Here is a 5,969-nt window from a genome sequence, read left to right on the forward strand (position 1 = left end):
CCTGTTCAAAAAAAAGCCAAAAAAAAAAAAAAAAAAGGCATCTAGATTTACCACTTATCCAGAATCCAATAACCAAGAGACTTGCACATAGAATTCAAGTGTCTTTGAACATGGGCACAAAAAGTACAATTTTTTTTATTTTCGGTAAACTCCAATAGAATGAGTTAACAGTTCTTTCAATAATAAATGTAAGCGTATATTTATAATTATAAAACTACATAGATACATAAATAACATATTGAGCAAGGTGCCATCGCCTCACTGGACAAAGCAGTTCATGGCCCAATAAAGGCTGAGAACCTGAGCCTAAACCTACATGTGGAGCCCTGCAGTCAGTGACTTCTACATGACATCGTGGTGCACTAGCATGAAAAGTTCAAAGACTATACTTTCAGCTAAGTATGAATTTGAGTATTAAGCTGGGAATGGTGTCAGTGATCCCAGATCCTTGATGTTCCCAAAGTTTTTATTGGAAAGGATCTAATTTTAGTGTTTCAAGAAGTTCTGAATTGGAGCTGGACAAGGAACTTGATTCCTGACCCAGTCATAGCTGAATGCACCATATGTGAATGATAGCTATATTTAACATGCCACCTCACAGGGTTTCCACATCCTGGATCCTCTGTCCATTCATCTTACAGTAAATAAAACCCCTGAGATGGCTATGCTAAGTCTAAGGAAATATTTTATCTCATGATAAAGGCAAGTATTCTTGCTCTCTACAATTTCTAAACCCAAATACCTTGAATTTTGGAGATGCAAATGACATTTTGTGGTGTGAGAGACTGCCATATTCACTTCCACTTCCTTCTCTCAGAATCTATTTGGGCAATGGGATGATTAGCTGAACATATTAGCTTCTATTTCATAATGTGTCCTGAACAAAATGGTCTACCAACTGGACTGTAGCTAGGTCGCAATGGTGTTTTTCCCCTTTATTCCTAGAGAGTGAAGCTTCCAACTTACAAAACATGTGGGAAAACTAGTGAGTCTCATGAGGCTCTTTCCACCTTCCTTTTTTGTGATTAAATGGCTTAGTGGATCAGAATCAATGTTGCTTATGTTACAGTTGTTAAACTCAAATATCCCATAATATAAAAGCATTTGCTGCATAGTAAGTAGAAAATATAGAATTGCATAAGTCAACTAAGATCAATTATTTCTTTCCATGATTGAAGAGCTTCAACGTGATCAATCTGGAGCCCAGAAAATAACTGGCCTCTTGCTCTCGTGGTTCCATATGAGAAAGAGCATCAGTCAGAACTCTCACCCCTAAGTAAATGGTAGAATATCCGTTTTGGGAGGTAGAACGGTTTAGATGTGGTATGTCATCCCGAAGTGTTCATGGGTCTGAAGCTTGGTTCTCACAATTGAGGTGTTGAGTGATAGACTTCTGAGAATTCAAGCCTGGTGCAAAGTCATTGGGGACTTACCTATGGAAGGGACTAGCTCCTGTCAAAGCCTGAGTTAGTTCTCTATAGAACAAGTTGTTATAGAAGGTTTGCTCTTGACTCTAAATCTACCTTTGATTTTCTGTGTGTCCATATGCTCTCTTCATTACACAAGTGCCCCCACCATTGTGATGCCATCTACCATGATGCAGCCAAGTGAAATGCTGTTTGGACTATCAGCCTCTAAAACTGTGACTTAAATAAATCCTTTTTTTTTTTTTTTTTTGTTTTTTTTAGACAGGGTCTCCCTGTAGCCCCAGCTGGCCTGGAACTCTACACTATGTAGGCCAGACTAGCCTTGAACTCATAGAGCTCTACCTGCCTCTGTGCACCACCATGCCTGGCCTCTCTCTGTGTTTTCTTATGCTGGGGATAGGACATCTGGCCTGGAACTCACTATGTAGACCAGACTGGCCTTGAACTGACAGAGATCCACCTGCCTCTGCCTCCCAAGTGCTGGGATTAAAGGCATGCGCCCCCACACCTGGCATAAATCCTTTTCTTTATAAATACTTAGCCTCAGCTATTCCATTATCATAAATAAAACCATACCATTTTAGTAGACTTAATTAATATTAGCCCAAAGATCTCTAGACTCTAAATTTTAGAGCCTGTAAATATCAATTTGTTTGGCAAAAACAGCTTTCAAGATATAATTAAGTTTAGGATTTGACAAGAGTGATGATTTATTTTGAATTATCCAGGTTAACCTAAACTACAATTATCAAGTGTCCTTATAAAAGAAAAACTGGAAAAACACGGCTGTACCAACCCAAAGGCAAAGTGTGAGAAATATTAAAAGATGTTACATTGCTGGATTGGAATGTAGAGGATGGGGCCAAAAGCAAAGAGATGTAAAGACTATAGTTCTAGAATACAGAAAATGCAAAGCAGTATACTCTCCTTTAGAAAATCAGAAGGGAGCTCAACTCTTCAGCATCCCAATTTCAACATAGTGAGACTGATTTTGGCATTCTGACTGCCAATTTGTAAAACAAAAAAATGTGTTACTCAAGCCACCAAGTTTGAAGTAGTTTGTTAAAACAGATGTGAAACTAATGTATGGAATAAAAAGTAAGTTAAACTTTAAATGCTTATCTTGTCATTTCACAACTTAAGATCAGCTACCTAGGCACTCTATAGAGAACTCTATACCCCAGTCTTGAAATTTATGCCATGTTTATGCCATGAGACAAGGAGCAAAGGAAAGAAAGACGCCTCTTCATGTCTCCTCTATTTCCTCTTCCTTCGTTATACATCCTGCAATTAGTAATACCTTTCACAGATATTCAGGTTTGATTTGGGTCCAATGGTCAGATAAACTTTGATAAGTCAGATTAGTAAACTCAGACACTTCTGCATTGGCTGCTTTTAACATCATGGAACAGGGTTTGGAGTTTGGGGAAATGAAACAGACTGATTTTCACAGAATGGGTCTTTCTATCCACTTGAATCTGAAGATCTATCTCTTCAGACTGCATCTGAAACACAAATAGCCTCTTACTGTAGACTCAGTCCAGATCCCTTCCCAAATCTCTGTTCTTGTTCCTCAAATCCCACACTAGCGAGACAAACCAAGGAAATGATGTTCACCCTGATTCAGTTCATCTCTTCCTCCAGGCAAAATTGGCACCCAGTTACAAACTCTAACTAGAGGCTCCATCTATTACCTGGGATTTATTCATGTTCCCTCAGTCAACAGCTCCATTTGGACTTTCGTTGGGACTCTCTTTGTGGAGAGTGTGATGGATTGCAGATGATGAGGCAGGCTGTATGCTGGGAAGGAGATCCACTAGCTCCATAGATGAAGCTATTTTGTGTCCATAGATACCATTCGCATTTGATGGTAGATGATGCTGAGCAAGTCAGGCATCAGTTGGTGGATCAGATGGCACACAATTCATGTCAAGGGATACAGTCTTATTATCATCTTCCATTTCCCATCACCAAGACAAATTACATTTTGTTGCTGTTGTTTTAAAACAAATGTATTATTTGACCACAGCATGACTCTGCTGAAATATTCTTAGAGAAGCGATTTTCAGAACATACAGCTTTAGGATTCTGTAAGGAATGCATTTTAATTTTTAAACCAGTTCAAAAACACTCAGAAGATTCTGAACAAAATAAACAAGTTTTTAATAAATGTTGTCCTTACCACAGGCTATGTATGTTGGTATTTTTCCATCCATTCTGTCTCTATCATATTTTCGAAATGCTACTCAAGACCTGCTAAATGGATTTCACAACTCACTAATGGGTCACAACACACAGTTTGAAGTACACTGCCCATGAGGCCTCAGTAGTTCTCCTGGGATTCACTAGAATACCCACAGAATAATCCAATCAGCTAGATAAAGTTCAAATGAAATTGTTCCTACTCCTTCAAAAGGTCTGTTAGTCAAATTCACTGCTGTGAGGTGCACGTGGCATCCAATCCCCTCCTCCCATGGTCCTTGCAACAACCTCAGCAAAGAATTCTCCAAACCCCAGTTTGAAGAATCTCAACGAGATTATTGGACTTGCTAACTGAGCTTGGGGTATGGGTTTACTTACAGAAGAGTGCCCCACCCCTCACAGCTGTGCTCAAAAGTCCACACCCAAACATAAATCTCATGGTTCTGGATAGCCACCAAATGGCAAGAGACCGGCCTCATGGTTTTCCCAGTTTTATACCCTTAGCCCCGCCCCCGCCCCCCGCAAGCAGCTATGGTCAACCAATTGGCTGGAAGAGGGATGGGGAGTGACCCCTTTGCAGAGCCTGGGAAGGAGGCAGGTCTGTGGCTCATCATCACAGGGTCAGAGGAACATCCAGGTCACACTCCACCCCTTCCTCTGGCTCTTACAAAACTTTCTGCCCCCCACCTCTTCCACAAATATCCCTGAGCCTCGGAGGGGGTGGGCAACCATTCTCCCATTCCAGTAGGGCACTGGGCTGTTCATGTCTCTGCATCCTCTGTTTGTCATGGGTTGATGACTCAATTTAGTGGCATTCCATCTACCTCTGTAGGTTGATTTCCCATCCTTGCTCCTTCAGGTGCACTTGCATGTTCCCCAAATGAGCTTCCAAATCTATAAGGTACTATGTACTATGTAGTGAAACTTCCTTACAGAAGGAGGGCAGGGTAACAGGGTCGGGTCCTGGGCCACCATCCTATGATAAACCGCAGGGCTGTGGAGGTAACCTTGGAGAAGCACTCTGAAAGTCCATTGTTGTCTATTCCACATGAATGCAAATTGATCTCAGGATTCAGCAGCTAGAGAAATACTAAAGAATGCATTAGCAAGGTCTACCACAATGTGGAAGGACCCATTTTCTGCACCAGCTGATCAGTATAATGTTGGGCACTGCTGCATGAATGGGAGGCACCACCTTATTTAACTCCCAGTAATCTACAGTCATTCTCCAGGAGCCATCTGGCTTCCTGCTAGGTCAAATGGGGCTATTGAAAGGGTTCCAGGCTGGGCAGATAACCTCCATTGCTGTAGTTCCTGGATAGTTTTGGTAATTTCATCTCAACCCCCAGGCAGCCAGTACTGTTTGATATTCACCCCCCTCTGCGGGGTGGGCAATTTGACTGGCTCCCATCTTGCCCACCCCCAAGTAATCACCTTTATTGTTCTCACTCTCAGCTGAAACTCTACCACAGTAGTATGTAGGACGTAACCCAGTAGGGCATCCCCCCTTAAAATGTTCTCTCAAAGGGGAGAGATGCACACTTTACACTCCTGGGGGGGATAATTGCCCAGTCCCAGAATGAGTCTAGTCTGCTTTACTTGTATGGTTTTATCCCCATACCCATCCGCTGCTATCCACTGGCCTGATGTTTTGGGGGATTGCCATGAATTAATGTCCACTAGGGCCCATGTGTTTTGTATATTAGTGGGGGACCAATAAATCCGCAGTTCAACATGTGGCCTCTGGTTACCCAGTATGGCCCTCACCTGTGGGCAACCTTCGCCACCCCTTCAAGGCAATGCTTAGGTGGAGTCCCATCCAATGATACTGCCTTCTTCTGGAGCAGGGGGTGCAGTTGGAGTTACCCACACCCCCTGGTTTCCAGTTTGTATTAGTCAGGGTTCTCCAAAGAAACAGAACCAGTAGAATGAATATATATGTATAGACATTGATCAGCTTAGCTCACAGGATAGGGTCCAAGTAGTCCAACAATGGCTGCACCACACTGGAGAGACTGAGAAACTGTAGTCGCTCAGTCCACAAGGCTGGATGTCTCAGTAGTCCCAATCTGGTGCTAAAGGTCTGTCAAATTCCAAAAGACCACTTAGTCTTCAGTCTACAACAGCAAGACAAACTCACCAGCAAGAGAGAAGGCAAACAGCAAGAAGCCTGGTGTTCTCCTCTGCCTTGGCCTTTTATACTGGCTGCCATCAGAAGGTAACACCCACATTTAGGGTGTGTCTTCCAGCTTTAGATGATCCAATCAAGAAGATCTCTTTCATTTCAGTTAATCCCAGATCCAGTCAAGTTGACACCCAGGATTAGCCATCACAAGTCCA

Source organism: Nannospalax galili, unplaced genomic scaffold (genome assembly GCF_000622305.1).
Source record: "Nannospalax galili isolate Female #2095 unplaced genomic scaffold, S.galili_v1.0 scaffold792, whole genome shotgun sequence".
NCBI lineage: Eukaryota > Metazoa > Chordata > Mammalia > Rodentia > Spalacidae > Nannospalax > Nannospalax galili.